Source organism: Phascolarctos cinereus, unplaced genomic scaffold (genome assembly GCF_003287225.1).
Source record: "Phascolarctos cinereus isolate Bilbo 61053 unplaced genomic scaffold, phaCin_HiC Scaffold_2;HRSCAF=192, whole genome shotgun sequence".
Lineage (NCBI taxonomy): Eukaryota > Metazoa > Chordata > Mammalia > Diprotodontia > Phascolarctidae > Phascolarctos > Phascolarctos cinereus.
Genome location: NW_027555625.1, coordinates 242,139,634 through 242,166,109, shown reverse-complemented (window position 1 = coordinate 242,166,109; position 26,476 = coordinate 242,139,634). Strand labels below are relative to the sequence as shown.

Here is a 26,476-nt window from a genome sequence, read left to right as displayed (position 1 = left end):
ATGTCTCATCTATGATCCTATGACCTGAGGCATTAATTTGTATTATTTAGAATCACTTAACAAAATGGGGGAAAAGACACAAGGAAATATGCTGCAAAGAATGGGAAGCCTGGGGTGGAGGATCAGAAACTCACAGTTGGAAGGGACCTGAGAAGCTCTCTAATCCAATCCACATCCAAACAAAAATCAGCTTTATTCTGGACCTCAGATGTGGAGTGGGGAATTGGCATAATGAACTTCATGTTTGTCAGTCAGTCAACAAGCAATTATTAAGCTCTTACTGTATATGCCAGGCATTGTGCAAAGTGCTAAGGATACAAAGAAAGGGAAAAAAAATCTCCATTTGTGTATTACATAAATGGCAGCATGTTATACATATGTCCTGGTAGTAATGCACATGTCTTGAGATTGGAAGTAAGTGAGGCGTTCTCAGCATGAAGGTGTGTCTGAGACATCCCTCCTCCACTCAGTGTTTCTCTGTGTGAAACTTTTGAGAGCTCCAGCTGGGGAGCAGGGTAGTAGAATATTGAGCTCCTACAATTGCTATGCACACAGGGACTTTTCCTTCACCATTGCAGAGTGTTTCAGGAAAAATAAATCATCCTCTCATTGGTGGAAAGTGACTGGTCCCCATGTGTGGAGAGAAACCAGGCTCTAGGAAGAATGACATAATCAGCATCAGTCTCAAGATTGTTAAAGATTATTTACTCTTCATTATATTTTTCAATGAATAAACTAATTATACAACCAACCAAATGTGATTTTCAGAAGAAAGGAAACCCACATATATGTTTTAGACGGGAGGCTTATTCTGAGTCTCTTAAGCAGAATCTTTTTAAGACTCCTCTATATAGGAGGAACTCTTGGTGGCTAGGACTCTGTGCCCTGTACGCTCTTTCCACGAAGTCTATTCCTGCCACCGTCATCACCTCCTCCTTAGCAGGGAGGAGTAGAAAAGTTGGAGGAGTGGGGACTGAATTTTGAAACTGATGGCACATTTACAACAGCATTGTAACTGTATAATGTTATTGTATCATTTAACTTACATGTGTACCTTGGAATGTTTATAACTACTGTAAATCAAGTGCAGGCCAAGCCAAGATAGTACTATGACATTCCAAGGAAAACGTATAAAATAAATAAAACAATCGCACAGTATCAACATTCCATTCCTCGTTAGAGAACGGAAAATTTAACTCTAATGCAAATGCAAGAGCGGGAAATGAGTTTACAGCAAAGCCCTGATGAAGTTTAACCATGAAATTGGCTCTCCCTAGGCCTCCAGTGCACTAGCAGATTCACTGTGTTTTCTTAATAAAGATGTCAAAAGAGAAAAGGGTTGTCAAGCCACTAAGAAATAATGTCCATTCCTTTGAGCAAAGACCTACATGGGGCCCCATCATGCCTTTGGGGCTTTGTTGGAGAGGGGGAGGGATAGCATCACCTCCTTTAGAACTCAAATCTCTGCCAATATATTTCTATGCCTATATTATTCAGCTACTGAAAAGATTCTGCTGCATGACATTTGTGACTTCCGTCCAAACTCATTATCTAAAGGAAAATAAAGATTTGCTCATTCTCAAGCCATAAAATTGAGTGGATTTACAAAATGCTTGATTTCTGACCATAGTAATTTCTTTTAGGGTTTATGTTACTTTTATGATTTGACCAGTGGCTTGTAAAATACACATTTAAATGCATTTGAGCCAGATAACCATCTGATCATTAAAAATATCTCCGGTCTTTTGTTTGAAGTTAGAAGCTATAAAACTTCTCTGGATTCATCAGTGCTTTAATGATACATGGTTTTTATTTTTCCTATTTTTTTACCTTTTACTCCACAAACCAGTCCACATAACAGGATACACAGAATAACTTTATTCCTAAACCTACAGTTTAAAAAAAAGTGGTTGCAAAACTCTTTGTAACCTCCCATCTTTTCTTGAGGGCCTCTGAGATAGAGTGGGAAAGCACTGTAAAGCCACATGCCTGCCCCAGAGATGCTATCAAAAGTTAAAAATTAACAATGGCCAGAGATCAGAATCATGCTGGAAGAGAGTAGATGAACAATGGTACCTTCTTTCTTTCTTTCCAGCTTAGTGTGCTTACTGTTTGATAACATTGTGAAGGATGAAATAACTGCCAGTGCAGAGATTTCTGGGAAGTGCTCAACAAGAGGGTTTCAGAGGTATCTCAGGCATTCTCTACTTAAAATCTTCCAAGTATTTGCCTTTCCCTTGTTTTATCAAACCAAACCAAGAAAGAAATGGCTCCCTCAGATTTTTATACAAATAAGAATCAGAGATCAGTGGCCTAAAAAGTATTGGAATCTTTATAATGGTACCTTTGCCATCATATCTGAACTATTAGTATAATTAATTAGTGAAAATGCTTTGTAACTGTGAGGTAGCTGCTGTAGATGTGAACTGTTATTAATAATAATTGGCAATAAAGTATTATTTTGAATAGCTTATATTCTTATATAGCTTATATACATATATGTGTATATATAATTTTACAGTTGTAAGGTACTTTCCCAAACATTATCTCATTTAATCTTTAAAAACACCTATGGGTTAGGCAGCATCAATATTATTGCCTTTTTACAAATGAGGAAATAGACTTAAAGAAATGAAGTAACTTATCCAAGGCCACACAGATTTGAAGTGGAGTCAGGACTTGAACCCTGTTCCTCTGACTACAAATCTATGGCTCTTTCCACTTCATTAGGCAATTTAGATTAATTTCACTCCCTTAGAGTTCTGAAGTTTGATTCTTGAACAGGAATTCCAAAGAGATACCTTCAAACCCTTGACCTAGATCTTGGAGGGGATAACATGGTGCTTTGGATAGAATGAAGGATTGAACGCCATCTTTGATATTAGCTGTAAGACCCTGAGCATGTCACTTATCTCAGCCTCAGTTTTCTTTTCTGTAAAATGGGCATAATAATAGCACCTCCCAGGGGTGTTGTGAGGATCACATGAAATAATGTATAGAAAGTGTTTTGCAAATTTGAGATTGCTATATAAATGTTAGCTATTGCTATTATTATTGTTCTATTTTAGCCCAAGACAACTCAAACTCAAATTAGAGCTTGATTGTTCTGTGGCACTTGGTTTAAGTTAAGCTTTTCTGAGCCTCTCCTCATTTTTAGGCCATCAGTTATTGGACAGTAAAGACCTGATCTCCTGGGAGCCAGGCCAGCCCATTTCACATCACGGGTGCCCATTAAACATCAATTCAGTCAAGTGAGCAGCATTCAGGTTAGTCTTTAGCCTTCTGTGAAAGGTCTTTGAGAACTCCCTATGAGAAGTACTATAGAAATAAAATGAATTAATATATACCCATGTGTAATATATTTAAATGATGGGATGCAAGCTTCAGTGTTCCAGATGTTGATATGATTATGATTTGATAGTTACCAAGTTTCAGGAATAATTGCTCCCTAGACCTTCTATGTTTTTTCCTTACAGGATTCCTGCCTTCTTTTGCCACAGGATCTCTTAACTCAGCCCAAAAGATTTATCATTCCTAGACTCCAGTGAGGATCCATTGATGCTTCACTAAAGAGGTCCTATGGTTAGAGATGCCTTTGTCTGGGTCAAATGCTATACCCAGGTAGTTAAAAGATATTCTCATTCGAGCTAGTCAGTATTCTACCCAAGGTTGACCACTGATTTCAGGAGAATTGTCCATAGTATCTGGTGAAGAAACATAAAGCCCTCTCCTCAGAACATCCTTGCAGCTCTGAACAGTTTTTCCCCTTTTAAAGATGAGGAAATTAATGTTTACTTTGCATTTAGAGTTCTGACCCCCCCCTTCTCCCCACCCCATACACATACCAGTGAAATCCAGGAAATATGCTCTCCAAGGACCAGGGCCTGATACTTTATCATCAAACGCAGGCCTTTGTTTGCCTTTCAGTGACAAGCACTGAGGACAGAAAGTCTCAGCTTTATCTCTCTGGTTGCACTACGTAGGGGTCAGAATGGGGCCCCAAACATAAGTAGGTGGTAGATTTTCTAGGGGTCAACAGGTGCCTTGATACCATACTAAATGAACATAAAAAGTAAAAGAAGAAATGAACCAGCAAACACAGAGCAATCCCACACCCATTTCTTGTCTTTCCTTCTATTCTTCAAGTCCCAGCTAAAATCCCATTTTCCACAATAAGCCTTTCCTGACCCCATTTCCTGATCAGCCTTAATGCTATGCCTTCTCTCTGTTGTTTATCTCCAATTTATCTTGTATGTACATAATCGTTTGCATGTTGTCTGTCCCATTAGATTGCGCGGTCTTTAAGAGCCAGAAACTGTTCTGTTTTCTCTCTCCCTTCCTCTGTATCCCCAGTGTGTAGAACAGCGCTTGGCATATAGTTGGTGCTTATTCAATGCTTATTAACTGACGGATCCAGGGCTTTTGATGATGCGAAGTTCCATAGAGCCTCCTAAAGAATCCATTGATAAAGTCCAGAGGTGATGTTAACTGTGTCAATTTCCTAGTAGATTGCATCCAAATAAAAGGAAAAGTTAACCCTGTCAGAAGGTGGGGGCACCATCCTTAAGCAATTAATTATAGGTATCTAAAGAGGAAAGGAAATAGGATTCAGTAGGAAAAACTTGGATTTAAAGTAAGCTTGGGTTCATGCCTTCTTCCCAAATAATCATTCTTCAGTTGAAGAGTCACTGCAAGGATGAAGGTTGGTGTAATGCAAAAGCCACTAGAATAAGAATCAGTAGCACTGGCTTCTAATCCTGTCTCTGTTACTAAAAAGCTGAGTGACCTTGGGTACATCTTGTGATCCCTCTGTGCGTCTTTGCCTATAGAATAAGGGTATTAGACTAGATGATCTCGAAAAGTTTGATATTCCATCTCTGGTATTCTAGGATGTCAGAAAGATCTGCTTAAAGAAAGTTCAAATGTGGACAGCAGAAAGGGATGTCGCAGGCAACACAAGCAGTTTTTTAGAAGCCAAGAATTGAAAGCGATGTCCCTCCCATCTTGGTAAGGAAGACAAGGGAAGAATGGCTACTGTCTAAATCCTTATGTTTTGGTTCCTGAGGCTTTCCTGAGGCCATTTTATGGACTCCTTAATAGAAGCCCCCCAATCCATAGTCATTCCTCCTTGTTTCATGTGCCCTCAGCACAACCTTATAGACTTAACACAGCTACTGAGATTTGTGTGGGGCTTAGACAGGACAGGCAGATGTTTTAAAGACCAGGATAAATACAATTAAGGTGACTGTCTCCAGTCGCATATTAACATTCAAAAAATCTTTGCTCTGGAGCAAGGGTATTAGGTAGCTTAGCCAACTTCTTAAAAATGTTACTCTTTCTTTACAAAATGTCAAGTAAGATTTCAAGAGGGAATACTTCATAACTGAAGTATGTTTTCCTTAGGGCAATAAACCACTACTAAATTTACTTTTTTTCCCTCCAGACATGAAGCCAAAGCCTTCATCTGTTTTTCAGAGAAATAAAAATCTTAGGTGTTTTCCTCGAGCAGAGTGAAGCTCCCTCCTGGGTGGCAGAATGAAAGTTGGGCAAACTTTATAAATCTAGGGGGGGGGAGACGTTTTTGGCAGCAGCCAGGGTTCGAGTATAGTTTTTCTGTGCATGGTGTTTAAAGCCTACCAAGAGAAGCTTGTCCATACACTGCTTCCACTGTACCGGTCAGACCTCTCTAGACCATGGAAGCCTGCCACGTATGTAAGGGAAGCTTTTCACTGAAACAGCAACAGAAATTAAAAGTCAGTCTTTCAATTATTTCTATATCTGACAAATGTTTGGCTCATATACAGAGGTTTATGATTACTGTACCCCTGCCCTCTCCACATATACAAAAAGTGGTTGAAATTAATTGGAAATAAAAAGTTGTATGATCTACATAGTGCTAGGGTCTAGGCCAATGCAGACTCAAATGTAGTTTTCATAAACTAAGCAATAGCAATTGCCCCTAGCATAACATTGATTTTTTGGGTGGGAATGTTATGTGTCTATGTGTGTAATATATACATATATGAGGAAGGAAATGAAGTATGAGGGATAGAAAGTTGGCCTTGGTAGTCAGGAAGATCTGGGTTTCAAGTCCTACACCTAACACACACTAGTTGTGTGACTATGAACAAATCTATCCAAGGGAGCAGATGTAGGAAGCTCTGCAGACCTCAGGTTTAAGGCTGCTATTAGCCCAAGAGCTTAACACTGCTGCATTGGCCTGTCCAGCAGAAGAGTGGAGAGACAAAGAAAAGCAGGTGATGTTGGATGGATATTGATCAAAGACATCCAAGCCTGCAGTGCTGAGTCATGTGTTGCCTTGAACAAAGGGGACTCATATTGCTCACTGCTAGGTTTCTGTGGGTTCCCACTTTCCTCTTCATGGATACTATGTACATTAGTGGGGAGAGTATGACGCAGGTTTGCAATCTGTACTATTATGTTTTGATTATTCCTGCTTTTGCTTTCTAATCAGTAAATGTTATATTTATAAACTTGCTTTTGTTTATGTTTATGTTCTTGCTTTTGTCTTATTGTTTCAGTTTCATGTTTAAGAGATAGTGGTATCATTGTGATTTATTTGTATAAATGTAAAACACACCATTAGGGGCTCAAGGTCTACAGTAATGAGCACAGAAATGTATTTCCCCCGAATAAGAGATATCTTTAAGGCTCTAAGAGTATGTGATGGCTATGGCCAGCCTCTTGTTTCCCCCCAAGAATTCTCAGTCCTGACAGCAGGAGCACAGCTTCGGGTAAGTCTGTCAAGAGGAAGAGAAGTAGGGTTCAGGTGCCATGTCAAGTAGCCATACCCTTTATATGTTTTACTTATACACATAGAGTTATTGTTGTGAGGTTGGGGGAAGGGAGTTTAACTTGAGGGTATAAGAATGTAAAGAACCCATTTTGAGGATCTAGATTCAAATTGCTTATACTAATACTCTGATACTAATGGTGTAATCCTAGGGAAGCTATTTGAACTCTCTGGGCCTCTGTTTCCTGCTCTGCAAAATGGGAATGGGGTGGACTATGTGATACCTGAAGTCCTTTCCAAATCTAAATTGATGATCCTGAGATAATAATAGTATCTGATTTTTGTCCATGTTCTTCCATAATTCTGTCATAGAGGATTTACCCCAAGTGGTAAATGCCCATCTCTGGGTAGTATATACTTTACAAAGCAGATTTTCTGTTCCTAGCCTCTAGTAGTTTAGACTCTAAGACAAACTAATAAAACACATAAAAGATACGACCAAGAAGATCAAGAAGAATTTTTATATTTGTAAGGTTGCTTAGAGATCCTGCAGGGCAAGTTCTGGCTGCCCTTATCAAGTAAGCCCAGCCCCAGTGATAGACTGTGTCTGTCTTTTGAGAACCAGCTAAATTCTAAGAGACTCTTCGCCAGAATGCTGTCCACCAGAAACATGAAGTGATGGGGGAAAGGAGGTAGAGCATGTCATGAAACATCCTATTAATGTATGGAGTTTTAACAATCTGCATTTTTGAAGGGAGCAATCACATTTGTCTAGAGTACTTTGACTCACTCTCCCAGAATCATGTAGGCTACATCTGTACCCTTGAAGAGATTGGGGGGATCTCTTCTCTATAACCATTGGTTCAAGCCCCCCACTGACTGTTTCCCAACAGCTAGGTGCTAATGATTGCTGCTCCAGTTTGATTTAGTTACTTAATATCCATTAGATTTTACAAAGGGATATTTACTTCAAAGACATAGTAAGAACAGAAGTATAAATATTTGCCCTCAATACCTTGGGGGCACATTCTCTCCTATCCCATCCTGGTTTTAGGGAGAGTGGGATTCCTCTTAGTACAGTTCATATCCAGATGCAGCACGACTGTGAATGAGTAATCAGCTAAGCTACCACTGAGATGACTCTTAAAGATTAATTTTGAACTTCATTCCTTTCTTCCTCAGGGCAGTGATGCTGAACTGGCTGCAAAATCTTGTTATTAGGATGTTGGGATGCCACTCTCTATTCACCTAAAATGAAAGAATAAATGCCAAGACAGGCCAAGAAGCCAGACCCATATTCACAGGGCAACATGGCTTCCAAGGGAAGAAGGGCCAAGCCCTCTCCCCTAACAGCATTATCACTCACCAGAAGCCACAAGCAATGTAGTTAAAGAGATTTATTAAAACCAAGCAGCCAAACTGCATGGTCTTGGCTCTTCCCATCCTGGCTACGCAGCCAGAAAAGACTTCTCCTAACCACATGGTTAACAGGAGTTACAGAAAGTCTACACGTGCTCCAAGGTCTCTGCAAAGCATTTGGTGAGATCAAGAAGGAAGATGGAGCCATCTCACTTGTAAGTTTCCTGCTACTTACTGAATCCTATCAAATCCTGCCATGTCACTCTGCTGCTGCTGTACCTTTCCAACCAGACCCTCCAACTCTGTCCAAAAGGTCTTGCTCATTAGTGAGAGTTCAATATCTCCAGCCCGTCCTAGCCAGCTGATCTTGTTCCCCACCATGTTTTCACCATTCTACTGAATATGGACCATTATACCACCATGCCAGCACCCCCCAACCATACTTTCCACCTCTTCTTTTGGGAACAGTGATCAGTTCTGTAGTAGCAATGCTTCTACAAAGCGTATGTCAATGGATTGCCTCCTGGCTACACTTTCCATCCCTGTGACTTCACTCTTCCCAGGTAACCATTTCCCAATTTATATTATCAATCCTTTTTTGAGAAGGAAATGGCAAACCACTCCAATATCTTTGCCAAGAAAACCCCAAATTGGGTCATGAAGAGTCAGACACAACTGAAATGACTGAACGACAAAATCCCTTTCTGAATGTGATCTCCTTCATGGCAGAGACCATCTCTCTTTTGTATTTGTATTTCTAGTGCTTATCACTGTCCCTAGTTCATAGTAGTTACTTCATAAATGCTCATTCATGGCTTGTCCCTGAAGGGAGCATGGTGTATGTGAAAGAGTATTAGAGACCTTAGTTTGTATCTTGTCCCTGACACTGTCTGATAGTGGGACCATGAGCAAGTTATATAACTTCTCTGAGCCTTAGCTTCCTTCTCTGTAAAATGAGACTAATAACATTTGTACTTATGGGATTGTGTATGTATTAGACATCTCAAAGTTTTAAAGAAATGTGAGCTTTTATTACTATTCAAGTCCCACCTTCTCTTCCTTGATGACTCCACCCTCAAATGATCTGTCCTCTTTCTGTAGCATACTTTGGGAATATGACCCTAGCACAACAAACTATTCATCCATCTCCTGGAAAACATTATCTTTCTTATGCTTTTAAAAAATGATATCCTGACAGGAAGATAAAGTTATAGACATATGTAAAGGGGTTGCATTGACATGCATGGGGATAGGCCTGTGGGAGCCATTACACAGAGCACAAGCTGGGTCCGTGGGGCCACTTCCAAAGATATATGTGCTCAGCCCTGAAGGACTTTGTGCTTTGAGATGATGAAGCAATCCTATGAACTCCAGAGCAGGAAGGATTGTCTACTTAGTAGACTTTAAAGGGAGAGACAAATTCCATTCTCAATCTTTTCTTCCTCTCTTCAGAGCATGTAGCATGAAAATCTCTACCTGAGAATTCCTGTGAAATGGAGAAGGAATTTCTTTTCCCCTACTCCACCTTGGTGGCAATGGTGACCACATGCACATGGCAGGTAAAACATATAATCCCATTCTGCATCTCAAGGCATTCTTTGGCTTTGTGATTCTTTTACTGATCGTGGGGAAGGGAAAGATTACTAAATACTTGGAATGGATGTTTCCAGGCTGAGGGACAACCTCATGAGTGCTATAGGTCAGGTACTCCTGGACCCTCAGTCTATGTAGGTGTCCTGAAGCTGCTACACTTCACCAGGAGATGAACACCAACCAGAAAATTACCGCAAGCCCTGGTCTAGCTTGCTAAATGACATGGAACTTGGGGGAGTTGTTTATAATGCAGAGGCAAGTTGAAGGTGAAATTCAACAATCCCACTAACTGCTCCATGTTTTAAGCAGCATTCTCCCAGGAGGGAATAATAAGAATTATAAGTTAACATAACATGGTGTAAGTCTTTGTCAAGAGGCACTTGTGAGTCTTTCGTATTTTATGTTTTTCTTTTGTGTGAAAGCAATAAATAATTATTCTATACTTGTACCTATATCAAATGAGATAATATTATAAAGCACTTCACACAATGCCTGTGCTAAGACACAGTAGGCACTTAATAAATGCTTATTTCCCCCCCTCCCTTTCCCCTGCATATTTATTCTGCATTTTACATTGAATAACTTTCTACTCCCTTTTGAGGAGACCCTAGACATGAATCAAACCTGAGTTTTATGTGACTTTCTCCAGGTTTCTGGGGTTAGAATGTAAAGATCAGAGGCTATGAGAAAGAACCAAATCCCTCTCTTTAAAGGCCAGCTTTTTCCCAGAACCAAAAATCATCCAAGCGTGAACTGAGAGCTGGGTCCTTCGGTGGGAGAGGCTGAGCACCCCAGCCCCCTGGGTCCAGTGGATCTGCTGTTAAACATACATATATACATATACACATTTCTCACACACACACACACACACACACACACTCATATACACACACTCACACACATATTGCCTTGTAGTCCCAGGCATGAGCAGACCTGAGGAATGTCAAAAGCTCACTGGAAATAGTGATGCTGACACTGAGCCTAGATAAACCAAGGTGCTATCCAGGTGGTAGGGGGGGTGAAGGGGTTGGGAGGCAGGAAGGGGGAGAGAGCTCTGAGGGAGTAGATTAGGAAGGGATTACTTTTTCTAGCAAGGAAAATAATATAAAATGGAATATAATAACTCAGGGAATTTGAACCAAAGAGCATGACTATAAAACATTGAGGAGAAACCACAAAAAAAGCAGGAAGAAATGGTTGCTTGCATTACTGCGAGTGTTAGTTACATGCGAGTTACTCAGAAGTCATGGTGCTTCCAGTTCCCGAAAATCAGAGGCAAGAGCAGTGATAGAAGCTGGGTCTCCAAACTCAAGAGAGAAAAACAGAATCGTAAAATGGGGAGAAAGCTTAAAGGGAGCCTTGAGAATAAGCTCCCAGCAAGTTCTGATTCATCCATCTCTTATGTTCATTTCTCCAGCACCTCACATGGTGCCTGGCCCACTGCAGGTGCTTATTAAAAATGCTTGTTGATTGATTGTTTGGGAGGGAGAGATACAATTCCACTGCCTGGACCTCACTAAAGGGGAGTTCCATGGATGGAACAACTTCTGAGGTTTGGGCAAGATTAGAAGGAATGTCAGGGGAAGGAAAAGATCCTCTCAGGCTCATTTGGTGTCAAAAAGGCCTTTGTTACGATGCATTGGAGGCCACAACATATCTTGAGAAAGCAATAAGATCCTGTGGATGCCAAGGCTCTGATCCTACGGGGACAGTTGGAAAAGAGGGAAAATCAATGCTATTCTACTCAGCAAATATATATTGAACACTATATGCAAGAATCTGTGCCAGGTCCTGGGGATACAAAGCTCCCTCCCCTATAGTACTAGCCCTCAAGGTGCCCACATTCTATTAGGGTAGGGGGAGGGCTAGTGGATATAACAGTATAATATAACTTAAGGAGTAAAGGGTGCAAAGGGACCAGCAGACAAAGTGTCCTAAGAATATTTAAGGAGGAAGAGAACATGGATTTAGGATTCCACTAAAAAGGGGCTCTTGGTGGTGCTCTATTGCCTACAGGATGAATTCTTATAGCCTAATATTTAAAGTCCTCTATAAGCTGGTTTTGGTCTGCCTTGCAGTGCCATCTCCCACTGCTTCCTGGAAAGTACCCTAAGAGCCTCAGTTTTCCAGGGGCTAATTCCCTAATGGTGGCACAATATCTCTCGCTTGTGGACCACTTCTCTCTGCTAACAGGCCACCACTCTGGCTTCTACTCTCATCACCCTCTCACATGGACTATTATAGTAGCCTCCTAATTAGTGGGAATAAGAATTTCACTTCCTAACTATTGATTGCCATGCCTGAATGAGACTGAAGGTTGCAATTGGAATTTAAAACTAGAAAATCATTCCTCAATCAACTTCACAATCTGCTATAAGTGGCTTTGTAATGGAGAGCCAATCTTGGTAGTGAGGGTTGGCAGCTAGGATTGACATTTCACAGGGTTATAGATTAAGATCTAGAGGGGATCATAGTGTCCATCCAGTCATGGACAGAAGAGGTCTTCGTAACTTGCTTTTCGAGGGACCTGGCAGAGTGCTTTGTGTAGATCAGCACTTCATAAAGATTTTTTTGTTGACACACACAGACTCTTTTCTAAAGACATGAAAGTGCCGTCCTTTATTTTTCAAGGTTATCCACTCTCATACAACACATACTGAACTTTTTTCCCATCAGAAGAAGGTTACTTTCTTCCCCAAATCATCCATTGCTTCCATCCAAAAGTTTGTTGTTGTTCAGTCATTTCAATCATGTCTGACTCTTCATGACCCCATTTGAGGTTTTCTTGGCAAAGATACTGGAGTGATTTACCATGTCCTTCTCTAGCTCATTTTACAAATGAGGAAACTAAAGCAAATAGAGTTAAGTGACTTACCCAAGGTCACACAGCTAGTAAGTATCTGAGGGTGGGTTTGCACTCACAAAGATGAGTCTTCCTGACTTCACGCCCAGCACTCTATCCACTGTGCCACCTAGCTGCCCGTCTACCCAGAAGCACACATCTGTAAAATAGATGACTATTTCTAGGAGTAGGGGAAGGGAATATGTGATTATGGATAATATCAGATGACCTGACTTTAACCTGACATTTCTATGTACCATCTATGTGACTTCAATCAAATTACTTAACCTCTCTGAGTATCAGTTTCCCTTCTAATCCATACTTCATAGACTACAAAACTTATTTTTCTAAAGTATAGGTCTGACCATGTCACTCTTCTGATCAATAAACTCCTGTGGCTCCCTATTACCTGACATTCAAAACCTTTCACAATCTGGTTTCAACCTATCTCTACAACTTTATTATACATCATTCCCCTTTATTCCCTCTGTGGTCCTTTGCCAAATTGACCTTTCTCCTACTACTGACATGTATCCATCTCTGTGCCTTGGCATAAGCTGTCTACCTTGTCTGGAATACACTTCCTTCTCACCTCTGCCACTTAGAATCCCTAGTTTTCTTCAGAGTTCAGCTCAAGTGCCAGCTTTTACATGAAGCCTTTTCTGATTACCCCAAATGCTAATGTCCCTCAATTACCTTGAATTCATTTTGTATATACTTGTAGGTTATACACATTGTTACCCAACAGAATGTAAGCTTCTTAAGGGAAGGAACTGTTTTGTTTCTGTCTTCGTATCTCCAAATCCTAGAGTAATACTTGGCATATCAGAGGCACTTAATAAATGTCTGTTGGTTGATTGAAGGAAAGTTGACCTGACTAGGTAAAGGAGTCTATCACCTTCCAAACTGGTTGGCACCAATAAACATATAGAAACAAATTCAAGAGACTGGAGGGAAGACAGCAATATTTGGGTTTCTTTGAGTTTTAGGACTTTTAGTCATGTGGATCATTTGCAACCTGTGCACTTCATTTCTGGTAAAAGTACCTGGCTTGCCTCAATGCTAAAATTTGGAGTATTAATGACTAGGGTGAATGATGTGCAGAAATTCATGGGTAGTCCCTGCTGCAACCCCTAAAAACAATCTCTCGGCAGCTTAAGGATATTGGGTTGACTTAACTCCCCGAGTTTTTCCCATAGGAAAGCTAGAAACAAGATCCACTTGGGGGATATAGAGCCAATAAGGGAGTTGTGAAACCAGAGCTATGCAGAAGCATTGGCTATTAAAACTTGCCCATTACCAACTACTTGACAGCAGGTGAGAGTTTGTCTTGGTATTTAGAGGAACGTTGGAAAATTAGTCCATATTGCCATGCTGGCTGCTGTACTGACTGATCTCATTTGGAAAAATTCACCCAATAAAATAAATATGACCCAGTTGTGTGAGCTAAACTTTAAAGAACTGTAGGTTGTTCATGGTGATGGGGTATATTTGGCTGAGTCTGAACTGTTCTTGCTACCTCCTGGTCCTGAGTAAGGGCAAATTTGGCTCCTTTTCAGGTGGGAAGTGGACTCTTTTGTACTGGAGTCATATGCCACTTTCAAGAAATGAGATATTTTGCCCTAGGAAAAAGCAATGCTCAGCCATAAAATGGACTTGGGAGCTGCTGAAATACTATTTCCTTGGAATAAAACATGTACCTTAGTCAGTCTTATTGCTGGTAGATATGTAGACACCATGGAAGTTAGGGGGGGTGGGGGTTAAATCATAATGGTGCATGGAACTCTGAGGATTTTCCCTTGGAGCAAATAATTTAATGAGCCGAAAAACTCTTGCAATTTTTAGATTCAAGTTCAACAATTTCAGTCCTGTGACTGAGCCAGTGGAACAGCTACAGGTTTTGTATGGGTCATTGCTGAAGTTATTAATACTTAATGCAAGTTGCTGCCATGATCTCCAAAGCTGGGGAGAGCCATAGCAATAGTTAAAAACCAGCCCAGGTGGTGGGAAAAGAGGGAGCAGATGAGCTATTTTATCTAGAAACAGAGTCCATTTCATGGGTCATACAGTCATGACTCTGATTCAATTTCTTTTCCCCATTCCCTTTTTCTAGATTTCTAGAACTCTATACAGGTCAAACCAATCTCATCTGTCAACTATATGTCCAGACTGACCTGTTGAGAACCATGTTCTGCACACACTCTTATGTGAACATTTCATACTCTTATGTGAACATTTCATAACTTTTATAGTTTTGGATGCACCAAGATATTAATACATGCAGTGGTCATTTCTTTCAATCTTATTATTTTTCCCATCAATCAGTTCAATATTTGCTCGTAATTATATTCCAAACACATAGATCCACAGGCATGCATGTATGCACATGCTCATACAAACACACAGAGACACATACTATCCTCTCTCCTTTGGACACCATGGTTACCACTAACTCCTAACCCTGGTCAAAAATTGGCAGTGAGAAGAGAGGAAACACAGGTCACCAAAAGATGCCAGGATATTTTTTTCAGTGCATAAAGGCATCTTGTTGAGAATATTGTACACAGTAACAGCAGTATTATAAGGATTATCAACTGTGAAAGACCTAGTTACTCTGATCAAGACAATGATCCATGACAATTCCAAAGGACCCATGATGAAAAATGCTATCCACTTCCAGAGAGAGAACTGATGAATTCTGAATAAAGACTGAAGCATACTTTTCCACTTTCTTTATTTTGGGGTAGGTTTTTTGTCTTTGTTTTCTTTTATAACATGACTAATATGGAATCTGTTTTGCATAACTTTTCATGTATAATTAATATCCAGTAGCTTGCCTTTTTGAGGAGGTTTGGAAAGGGAGGGAGGGAGAGAATTTGGAACTCAAAAATTTTAAAAATGAATGTTAAATTTTTTTACATGTAATTGGAAAATATTTAATGAAATAAAAATATATGAAAGAGAAAGGAAGGAAAAAAGAAAGAAAGCACCCTGTTACCCTAGCTAGAAACCAAAGTATCATCCAACTTAATTTGACCATAGGAAGCCACTAAACATGGACATTTTGAAGCAGCCATTGAGTGAAAGAAGACAGTTCTAGAGGGAGTGAGACATGGCTTACAACTGACATTGAGTTTCATGTGTATCAGGAGTCAGAGGGCATTTCATAGTGGAACGATCACTGGACTAGAAGCCAAAAGTCCTGGGTTCAAGTTTTAGCTCTGCCTCTAATGTGCTATAGGAATTTTAGCATGTCACTTCCCTTTTGAACCTCAGTTTCCAACTCTGCAGAAAGAGGCAGCTGGACCACAGAATCTCTTTGACCTCTAAAATTCTATGATTCTAGCCAATTCAATAAGCACTCACCTATTAAGCTCCTACTATGTGCCAAGCATTGTGCTAGGCCCTGGGTATACAAAGACAAAAATGAAGACAGTCTCCATCCTCAAAGAATTTGGGCCTGTCAGGGAGTTAGATGCTTCATGAGAAATGGGAATGGCTCCTCAGTCCTAATCCTCTGAGTATCTTATGCTCTATCAGCATAGAAAGGCTAATTTAGATACATTTTGCCTTCTGCTGCCACCTCTGCTGGAGTCAGAAAGCCAGTCCTTGTTTGGGGTAATTCCAGCCACTGGACTGACTGGCTCCTGAGCACTAAGTGAGGCCCCAGGCATTCAGTGCTGAAGTTTCTGTTTGTCCTATGTTGGGGGCCTCTGAGGATCTGTTCCTGGTTAAACCTGAGCTGGGCTTTTCCACTGAATTTCAGAGAAACCACCCAGCATGATCCGCTCTTTGCATCTTGGCCTGGAAATGTTGGAAAACGTTTTTTCCCCTCTCACATGATAACTGGCCCCAACCTCGACAGCTGGTTAAACACAAGAGTACCAGGTGCCCCTCGTCCCTTCATGTGCAGTTCTAAAATACTAACTAGGAAGAGTAAATAGTCTTCTTCTAACCTGAGCTTGTTCTATGCCAAGATGTTTAAAATAGACAAGTTATCTTAGAGGAGAACTTTGTACAAGCCAAAGAGTGGGGAGCTTTGAGAACCTCAGAACTTCCTACAGCATCCAAAAATCATCAGTTCAAATTACATTTCATTCTAATTTGCCAGGTGAGGAACTAAATAGCAGGAGCCTTATTTCCCACTTCTCCCCTATAAGAACTCTACCCTTTAATCAGCCAGACTGGTCTACTCAGTTTTTCTGAGCAGGCCTTGTACAGTTCCCTCTAACTAGCAAAGCCCTTCTTCTCTTTACCTGTTGAAATCCTGCCCACACTTAAATTCCAGCTCAAATTCCATTTTTCCCTAGTAACCTTAGAATAGAATAGAATTTTCGAGTTGAAAGGAACCTGAGAGATCAGCTAGTCCAAGACCTACAGAGAAGTGACTTGACCAAGGCCATATCACATATGAAGGGCAGAGCCAGGACATGGCCTGTGTCTCCTAATACACAGTATAGAGTTGACCCCTCAGCATATCATTCCATTCTGAAGTAAGCTTTCTCTCTTCTGAATTCCTGAAGGTCTTTGGTTGTCCTAGGGCAAAGTAATAGCCTCCTGCAGCCTCACTTTGCTCAAGTGAATTCAGGCTTTGAACTCTCTACCTCACAAGGTTGTTGTGAGGAAAAGATCACATAAAACTTAAAATATTATATAAATATATTGTTGAGAGGCAGTTAGGTGGCGCAGTGGATAGAGGTCTAGGCCTGGAGTCAGGAACATCTGATTTCAAATCTGGCCTCAGATACTTACCGGCTGTGTGACTTTTGGCAAGTCACTCAGCCCTGTTTGCGTCAGTTTCCTCATCTGTAAAATGAGCTGGAAAAGGAAATGGCAAACCATTCCAGTATCTTTACCAAGAAAACCCAAAATGGGATCACAAAGAGTCAGATACGACTAAAACACAAAAATATATATAGTGATTATTGTTATTACATAACAGTTTATCCTTTACAAACATTTTGCATAACGCTATGAGGCAGGTAGATGGCAGCCTTTTCTTCCTTTTATGTATAAAGAAACTGAGGCTCAGGAGATGAAGCATCTTGCTCAAGGACACACAGCTAATAAATGGCAAAATCAGGATGGCAAGAGGTCCATCACCCCAGGTTTTTGACTCTCAGGTCAGTGATCAATAACAGTAATAAAGATCACTGACATTTAATGTTTATCCATATTTGAAAGAGAAACAGTATCTCATTGAAGTAACTGGTGCAGCACCTAGAGTCAGGAAGACCTGGATTCGAATCCTGCTCCAGAAACTTACTGGCTGTTTTTCTTCAGTCATTTTTCATGACCCCATTGGGCTTTCTTGACAAAGATACTGGAGTGGTTTGCCATTTACTTTTCTAGCTCATTTTACAGATGAGGAAACTGAGGCAAACAAGGTTAAGTGACTTGCCCAGGGTCACACAGCTTTTAAGTATCTGAGATGAGATTTAAACTCAAGTCTTTTAGACTCCAGGGCCAGCACTCTATCCACTGCACCACCTAGCTGTTAGCTTTGGGCAAATCACTCAGTTTCTTCTGGGCTTCAGTTTCCTTATCTACACAATGAGAAGACGGAACTTGCTCACCTTCTAGCTCTCGATCTATGGCCATGAATTAGATTCACTTTTGTTATCTGTTGTTGATCATGATGATGATGGTCAGGCTGCCATTGTCTTATTCCATTTTGAAGAACATCTTTGGTCCAAGAATCATATTGCATGTCTAGGGACTAGTTCGAATCATGTCACTTGTCCCAGTTTACCTTACACTGGGGTTATTTGTGACTATGTCTTTCGTAGGAACAGGGGAAAGTGAGCAGAAAGATAATATCCAGCTTTCTCTTTAAGTAGCAATACTCTTGCTAAGATCGTGTGAGAAGGAGGCCATGACAACAATTCAAATGAGGAATAGGTTGTACATTCCCCCATCAATGATGAAAGCACACAAAGATTAACACAGAGGATCTACAGGAATATACCCACTTATTGGAAAGAGATTGGAAATCTCCTGAAGGTCCTTTCCTATTATATTTTTTTCACCCTCAAGACTCAGTACTATATAGTTTTTGTGTTCTTACACCCAGGGGTCATCCTACTTTCATGAGAGATGCTGCATAAAGGGCCAATGAGCAGAAACATGCTCCCCACAGATTTTCTCTAGGAAAGAGGTTTTCATTAGAGTGTTCCAAGGATCCATGCTTGGTCCCTGCTGTATAAGTTTTCTATAAATTATTTCAACAAAGGCATAGAATGCACACGTATAAAATTTGAAGATGATGCAAAGTTGGTGGAGATAGTTGAAACACTGGATCTCAGAGTCAGGAATCAAAAAGACTTTGGCAGGCTAGAACATTGAGCCAATCAAAGAAGATGAAAAGGAATAGGGATAAATATAAAGTCTTATACTTGGGTTCAAAAAATCAACTTCACATGCATAGGAAATAGAAACATGGTTAGGTAACCATCTCAAAAGGGTTTGGATATTTTTTGTTAACTGCAAACTTAGTATATGTCACAGTATGATATGGCAGCTAAGAAAGCTACTATGTCTTTAGGCTGCATTAAGAGAGATGTGGCAACCAGAATTAAGAGTCAGACCACAACTGGAACACTATGCTCTGTTTGGGGTGCCACTGTTTAGAAATGGCATTGATAATCTGGAGAATATTCAGAAGAGAACAGGGATGGTGAAGGACTTCAAGTTCACACTGTACAAGGATCAGTAGAAGATAATGGGGGTGTTTCAACTAAAGAGAAGACTTGGCAGGGAGGAGGAAAAGGAGGAGGAGGAGGGAAATGGAGACATGATGACATGATAGCCATCTTTAAGTATTTGAAGATCTCTCACTGGAAGAAGGAATGGACTTGCTCTGCTTCGCCCCAAAAGGAAGAATAGGCACAGAAGTTGTCAAGGGGCACACTTAGGTTTGATGGAAGAAAAAAATTTTCTGACATTAGAGCTGTCCAAAAGTGGAGTGGGCAGCCCTGGGAGATGGTAGTTCCTTTTACACTAAGTCTTCAAGCCCAGGCTTGATGACTGCTTGTTGGGAGGATTCTTATTCTGGTACAGCTTGCACTGGATGACCACTGAAGCCTCTTCCAACTCTGAGATGATTTGATCCCCAAAATGAGGATGTGGTTGGCCAATAAGTTTGGATTGGCTTATGGCGCCTTGAGCTTAGAGGGGAGATGGGCACTAACTCTGGTATCATCAAATCTGGACTGTAAGAAAGGAACAGAGACTGAGTCATGACTATGTGACCTACCAAATGGACTCCAGTCCTGTTAAAAACAGTTTCTAGGGTTCCCTCCCCTAATGACACCTCCTTCCAGCTAACAGAATCCAGATGCTATAAGGCTTCTTTTCACACACACTCCCCCTCAGTATAGTTAGAGGTGATTTTCTGAGTCTTTGCCTGGCACTCTCCATGATGATAAACACATTTTAGTCTTTGATACTAAATGGATCTGAATGTTCTTTTAAACCTTCAGCAGATGGAAAGAGTGCAGGTTGAAAAATTAGGCCTTATTAGAATAATTCTTCCTTGTAATGAAGCACCCAGGCAATGACTCTCAGTTGTTTTAGCTGGTTTTTATTTCCTGGGCATCTGGACTTTGGTTTCACAAAGGTGCCTTTATCTATCTGCTAGAGAGTGTTCAAATATAATAATAGCAATAGTCAGACTAATCATCATGGCTTACTTTTACATAAAAGGCAGCAGTAGGTGGAGGAAAATACTGTTAGATATAGAGTCAGGAGACCTGGGTTCAAATTCCTGCACTCAGTAAATGTGTGACACTGATTAGCTTGAGGATTGTGGGCAGAATAACAATATTTTAGTCTCACATTCTTCATCTGTAAAATGGGGGAAAGGCTATTTTCTACCACACGTCTCAGAAAGTTGTTGTAAGGAAAACACCTTATTAACTTTAAAATACAACATAAATGCGAATTATTATCATTGTTATTTCATGGCAGCTTATGATTCAAGCACTTCCTTACTATAATGGTGTGAGGTAAGGAGGACAGCAACATTTTATATATGTCCTCATTTTACACATGAGAAAACCGAGGCTTAGAGAGTTCTAGTAACTTGCTCAGGATCACACAGCTTGAGCAGAATCAGGATGGCAGAGGGTCTGTGATGAAAGTCTTCTGACTTCTTGTTCAGTGTTCAATGATAATAATGATTACTGATTACAAATCACCTTACATGCATTTGAAAGAGGATTCAAATAAATTTGGTTCATTCATGCTTTCTGTTGTTGATGACAATGATGATGATGATGATGATGACATTGATGATGATGGCCTGGATCTCAGCTTCTTAACTATTGTTGGGTCATGGACCTTTTTGGCAATCTTATGGAGCCTGTGGGATCCTTCTCACAATAATGTTTTTAAATGTATAAAATAAAACACATTGGATTACAAAGGCAATGAATTATATTGAAATATAGTCATCAAAATATATTTTAAAAAACAAGTTCATGGACCCCAGGTAAAGACTCTCTGACCTAGAACAATCTCACTATTTCTCACTTATAGAGCATTTTTGATCCCACAGTCATTCAGCATTGTCAAGGAATGATTTTCTTAGACTCCATTTTGAGTAAGGGAGTACCACATGCCTTGATATAGAAGGTAGCTTAAGAGAAAAATATGGGACCATGGGGGAAAGGCCCCAGCTTATGTGCCAGCTGACCAGGAAAAGCTTGAGTCCTGCTACTGCAGAAGTCATAGGTTCTAGAAATGGAAAGAAGCTGAGAGATAATTTAGTACAGCCCTTCATTTTACATAAGATAAAATGAGGCCTAGAAGGGAAATGAATGGCCTACACTCATATGGCTAGTAATTTACAGAACTGGGCCTCCAGTTCATGACTGCTGAATCCTAAGCCCAGAACTCTTTCCACTGAGCTAAACCCCTGCACCCTATTTATTATTTAATTGGGTTTCCAATCCATTCTCTCTTGCCTTCCCACAGTGGCATTATCCCTGAGAAATATATATACTTCAGCTTCACTCAGTTTACATTTGAATCATGAAGTCATCATCTGGTAAGACTGAAAATGACCTTATTTCTGGGTAAGGAAAAAATACGAAGGTATTTATAGTGAAATTTGTAGTGAAATTACACACATGAGGAAAGAATCACATGTTCAGTAAGTGTTTCCAGAATTGTGCTCCACTGGGTGTGATGTTCCATTTGGTGTGAATCAGAGGTTCCATGAAAAGAGATGATAATCATCATAAGGTGTCTTTCTAAAATATTAAATATGAAATTATGTGTATAAAATACTATGTGTAGCAAATGGTACAAAATAGGTTTAATTGTCCCTATTTTGCTCCAAAATTCCTTTAACTCCTCCCCATATCCTATATGTATCCAGTGTCCCCAGACCAGCATTTATGGGTTCTGTTAACATTTTTCTAATCCAAAAGTGTTCAGTGGTGAAATTTGCTTGGGAAATTTGCTTTCACATAGAACTAAACTGAAGCCTAGAGGTAGGAAATGTCTTGTTTAAGGTCATACAGCTTGTTGGTGGAAAAGCCAAGACTAGAAAACAGGTTTCCTGATTCTGAAGGCAGCTCTTCCCTCTCCTGAGCTGTAGCCTAAATCCCAGTGGTTTTAGCTGCAGCATTGATACATAATAGATGGTCAATTAATGCTTGTTCACTTTAACTGAATTGGGATTTGGGATCTGAGGCAACACTTTCCCCCAACCTCTGCCTACAAAGGCTGGTCTATTTCTAAATCTGTCATGTCTGTCTGGGCTTAGTCTGGTAGCTCTCTCCCATTAGCAAGGCAGCAAGATATCTTTTATTAGGTTGGCTGGAGCCAACACGATACAGTGGTTGGAGTTGGAGGACATGAGCCAGAGTCTAAGCCCTTTAACCACTTGTGTCATCTTGGGCAAATCACTTCTCTCTGGGCCTCAGTTTCTTCATCTATAAAATAAATGGCTTGGACCAGATGGTCTCTAGTCTCCTCTGCTTCTAAACCTATGATTCTGTGATCCCAGTGGATGCTCTGTGGCTGAAGGGGAATGAAATTCAGGACCAGGAAATTTCAATGAGGACAGGCCCTCAGGGATAAGGGTCAGAGAAGTGTCTCAAGTTAAAGAAGACTCGCTTAGGGAAGTGGGAGACATGAGGTGGGCGTTTGGATTGGGAGGAAGAAGTAGAGCACTGAAAAGGAAGACAATCTCACAGCTTCGGGCACGAGCTCTAGTCCCTTGCTTCTCTGTGGAAAATCTGTGTGTGTGTTTGTTTGTGTTTGTGTGTGTGTGTTTAATTATTACATGAAGTGACCGTATCCATCTCTGATTTTTTTTTAATTTTCTGAGTTTGGATATCACTGGTAAAGAACTGTAAGAAAAAAACCTTCTCTTAAACAGATACACAATGGTTTTAGTTGGGGGGAAATAGTGTTGTGTGATAGTGGAGGAGGTTTAGACTAGATTCAGGTTATTTTTTTGACCTCAAATAAGACTTTACATTTACGTCTATTAAATTTCATTGTATTAGATTCAATATGATGATCTAGCCTGGGGATTGGCAAACTACAGCCTGAGGACCAAATCCAGCCCTTCACCTGTTTAGGTTTTTACATTTTAAAATACAATAAAACTTTATTTTAAAATGTAAAAACCATTCTTAGACCCAGTGCCTGACAAGAGCAGGTTGAGGGCTGGATTTGGCTCACCAGCAACAGTTTGCTGACTCTTGGGCTTGCCCAGTGGTTCTTAACCTAGAGTCTATGAAATATTAAAAATAAACAGATAACTCCATTTCAATTTAGTTGGTTTTCTTTATAATCCTATATTTCATTTTATGTATTTAAAAACATTATTTTGAGAAGTAGTCTACAGGCTTTGCAAGTCAGTCAAAGGGATCCATTACACAAAAAAGGGTAAGCCTACTGAGATCTTTTGAGATGCTAATTGATGCTTTCTGATGTATGTTGATATCAACCAACATGCTAACTATCCTCAACTTTGTGTCATTAGCAAATCTGACAAGCATGCCATCTATGCCTTATTCAAGTCATTAATAAAAATATAAAACAGTCAAGACCAGTCCAGATGCCTGAGAGAATCCTTTTTACAAGTTGACATTGAGCCATTAATGACCACTTTTTGGGTGTAACCATTCAAGCAATTCCAAATGAATCCAACTCTCATATTGTCTCTAGACCATGTGTCTCCACGACAGTGACAAAAAATGGAGAGACTTGTCAAATGCTTTGCTAAAACCTAGATAAATTCCATCTCCAGCACTGGTCTGTTCTATCTAACCCTTTTTTTCTTTTTCTTTTTTTTTTTGGTGAAGCAATCGGGGTTAAGTGACTTGCCCAAGGTCACACAGCTAGTAAATGTTAAGTGTCTGAAGCTGGATTTGAACTCAGGTCCTCCTGACTCCAAAGCCAGAGCTCTATTCACTGTGCCACCTAGCTGCCCCCATCTAACCTTTTTAAAAAAAGAAATGAGATTAGTGTGTCATAACCTGCATTTGAAGTCATTCTGTCTCTTTGTAATCTTTGTAAATTTCTTCCTTTCCTAGGTCTCTTTAATACAATCTTCTAGAATTTTCATAGGAAGCAAAGTCAGTTGTGAATTGGAACAATAGTGCTTTAGTACTGTGGTACTCTCCTGTTCTCCTTAATCTTTCAAAAATTACTGAGAGAGGCAACCACATCTGTAAGTTCTTTCAGTGCCCCAGGATGCAGTTCTTTTGGGTCATGTAGCTTGAATTCATCAAGGACAAACCAAATGCTTTCTTATTCTCTACTTCTCTCATGCTATCTCCCTATCAACCATTTTTGTTAGTTTTTTTCCCAGTTCAAAAATTGTTCTTCTTAGCAAAGAAAACAAGCAAATAAGATTTGAGCCTCTCCCTAATTAGTTATCATTGTTTCATCCATCCTAATCAGTGATTCCATTTCTCCCTCCTTTTTTCTCCAAAACAACTAAGCATGATGATGGTGATGGCAATAATGATGGTAGTGGTGGTGGTAGTGATTAGCTAGTATTTATATGGTCTTTATGGTCATCAAAGCACTTTACATGTGTTACCTTATTTGATCCCTACAACAACCTTATGAAGTAGATACTGTTATTTTCCTTACTTTACAGATGAGGAAACTGAGGCTGAGAGGTTAAGTAAATTGCTTAGGGTCACCTAGCCAATGAGAATCTGAGGATGGAGTTGAATTCAGATCTTCCTGACTCAAAGTCCACTACTCTATCCATCCTACCTCCTAGATGTTTAACACTAAACCTTTTTGTTTTCTCCCTCTCTTTAGTTTAGTGTTTTTTTGGGGGGAGCAACAGCTCATTCTGGTTTTCGTATTCCTGGCAATATTCTTACAGTATGATTGCACACTTTTTTTTTTATTAGTTGTCCATTATTGCTGTTGTTGTTTCCATCTTATATACATAAGATGGCATAAGATTGGGAGGCAGGGTAGAAAGGGCACTAAATTTGGAGTCAGAGGACCTGAATTCAAAATGCGCCTTGGATGCTTATTGTCTGTATGACCTTGAGCAAGTCACTGAATATCCTTGAAACTGAGTTTCCTCATCTATAAAGTGAGGAGTCTGGACTCTAAGGTCTCTTCTGGCTCAAGAGCTATTATCTTATGATATGTCTTTTAAAAACCTAAATTCGTTGGTGAATTTTCTATGTATCCACTTTGGTCTTTTTAGAAACCTCCTCTTTTCCTCCTCATTGGAATTATTCATTTTGTGTCAGGGAGGCAATAAACATTTATTAATTACTTACCATATGTGCTAAGCACTGAGGATACAAATACAAGAAGAAGAAAAAAAGATAGTCCCTGCCTCAAGAATGTTACATTCCAATGGAGGAAGACAACATAAAGGACAACATTCTAATGAAGCCAAACAGGGGAGGGAGGAGAAGGTATCTACGTGTGGGCAATGTGGTGGCAGAGTCCAGAGAGTCATAGTGCAGCTGAGAGAGGAACAAAGAATGGCTGGCCTAGGACCACCCAAGGAACTCACCAATGGGAGAGGGGGGATGGCATGGCAAAGGGATATTCCAGAGTGAGAAGACCCCAGACACTGAGGAACGTTCTAGGATGAGAAGGCTGCTGATTCGTAGTGGCAAAATCTGGGGACTTCCACAGAATTTCATTCCTGTGAGCTTCTCATTCTTCCATGACTGACTTCCCTTCTCGACTTTTAATCCATAGAATCCTAACTTTACTTTTTCTAAACCCTTTGAAAACTATGCTCTTAAAACCAAGGGTGTGTTTGACTATGCCCAATTCTCTTTTCTTTTTTTATCACAAGTTCTAAGAAGGAATAGTCCTTTCCCTTACTAGATTCCTATCATGTCACCCCAAACAACCAATTCTTCCTTGTAGATGAGAATCAGATTAAGAAGAGTTGTTCCCCTCATTGGGTCCTTTACCTTTTGAAGTTTACAATTATCATTAAGGCAAATAGAAAAATTATTAGCTGTTCTTCTTTGGCAAAGACAGAATTCCAGTTGATGTTTAAATAATTAAAATCTTCCATCATTACTATTTCATGCCTCTGAGCCAAACTTGTGATCCATTAGCTGAATTCCTCATCTGTTTCCTCTTTCTGTCCTGGTGATCTGTAGTATACTCTACTGACAGTCTCCACTGATTATCACCAAAATGTTCTCCATAAAGCTTCTCCTTTGTTGTTTCCTGGGTTTCCTCACATAAATGCATCCTTTTGCTCTCTGTGTCCCTGTCTCTGTCTTTCTGTGTGAGTCTCTCTCTGTATCTCTATCTCTGCCTCTTTGCCTCTCAATCTCTCTCTCTTTCTCTGTCTCTCTGTCTCTCTCTGTCTCTCTGTCTCTCTGTCTCTGTCTCTCTCTCTCTCTCTCTCTCTCTCTCTCTCTCTCTCTCTCTCACACACACACACACACACACACACA

At 40.1% G+C, this 26,476-nt stretch overlaps 1 long non-coding RNA gene across 2 annotated transcripts in view; it reads left to right on the top strand.

Moving 5' to 3' along the window:
- The window catches only part of LOC110205149 (uncharacterized), a 208,151-nt gene that overhangs the window by 155,080 nt on the left and 26,595 nt on the right, over positions 1-26,476 (top strand). For both annotated transcript variants that reach the window (XR_002323513.2, XR_002323514.2), the window contains exons 6-7: positions 7,937-8,328; positions 9,566-9,672. This is a non-coding gene — a long non-coding RNA (uncharacterized LOC110205149). The remainder of the gene's footprint in view (positions 1-7,936; positions 8,329-9,565; positions 9,673-26,476) is intronic.